The sequence below is a fragment of the Nanorana parkeri genome, unplaced genomic scaffold, assembly GCF_000935625.1.
Source record: "Nanorana parkeri isolate BGI_ZX_2015 unplaced genomic scaffold, ASM93562v1 scaffold130, whole genome shotgun sequence".
Classification (NCBI taxonomy): Eukaryota; Metazoa; Chordata; class Amphibia; order Anura; family Dicroglossidae; genus Nanorana; species Nanorana parkeri.
In genome coordinates this window covers 547,058-547,889 of record NW_017306398.1, presented here as the reverse complement: position 1 = coordinate 547,889, position 832 = coordinate 547,058, and positions in this window count along the sequence as shown.

The window sequence follows — 832 nt, the reverse complement described above, 5'->3', positions numbered from 1 at the left end:
AGCACTGCCAGAGCACATGGGGCGTTTTTATGGGATGGATGGGTGGCTGGGGGGGAGGGGGGGTTAGTAGAACATTAAAACATTAGGGATAAAGGATGACATTGGGGAATACGTAAGTCTGGGGACATTATCAGGGGTAAGGTATAATATAAAGGGGATGAGGTTAGTCCATTTTGGTTATTTAAAGTCCACAATCTCTCATGTTCCTCTCAGTTGGTGACATTCTGTGACATATTGTCCAGATATTTTCACCGTCGGCTCCTCTTTTACCAGTACAATGAGGAGTTTCCTCTCCTCTGGGATGAGTGTGGAAAGCCTCTGGAAGTGAGTGTCCCTCAGTGCTGGGTACTTGGGGCATTGTAGAAGGAAGTGGACCTCATCTTCCAGGGCCCCAGGTCACAACACTGGCACAGTCTACTCTTAAGTTCCTCCACAAACAAACTCATTAAACCAGGTTTATGGAGCTGACTTTGTACACGGGCACTATCTTTCTAGAACAAAAAATGTCCTTCTCCAAATGGTTGGCATAGGTTTGGAAGACCTCAATTGTCCACAATGTGTTTATAGGCTGTAGCATTAACAGCACCCTTCACTAGAAACACCTAAGCTCAACCATTTGGAAGGGTGTCCACATCCTGTTGGCCATATAATGATAATTGGAAAAAATCCAGATTCATGATGGTGGAGGTTTTCAGTGGTGAAACCGCACTCTTAGGCATTATTTACTTGGATGAAATATTTTGACAAGAAAATTGTTACAAGTTAAAATAAAGAACTCAAAAAGACAAAATAAGTCATACATCCCGAACCGACCCACTTGTTTTACCAGCAA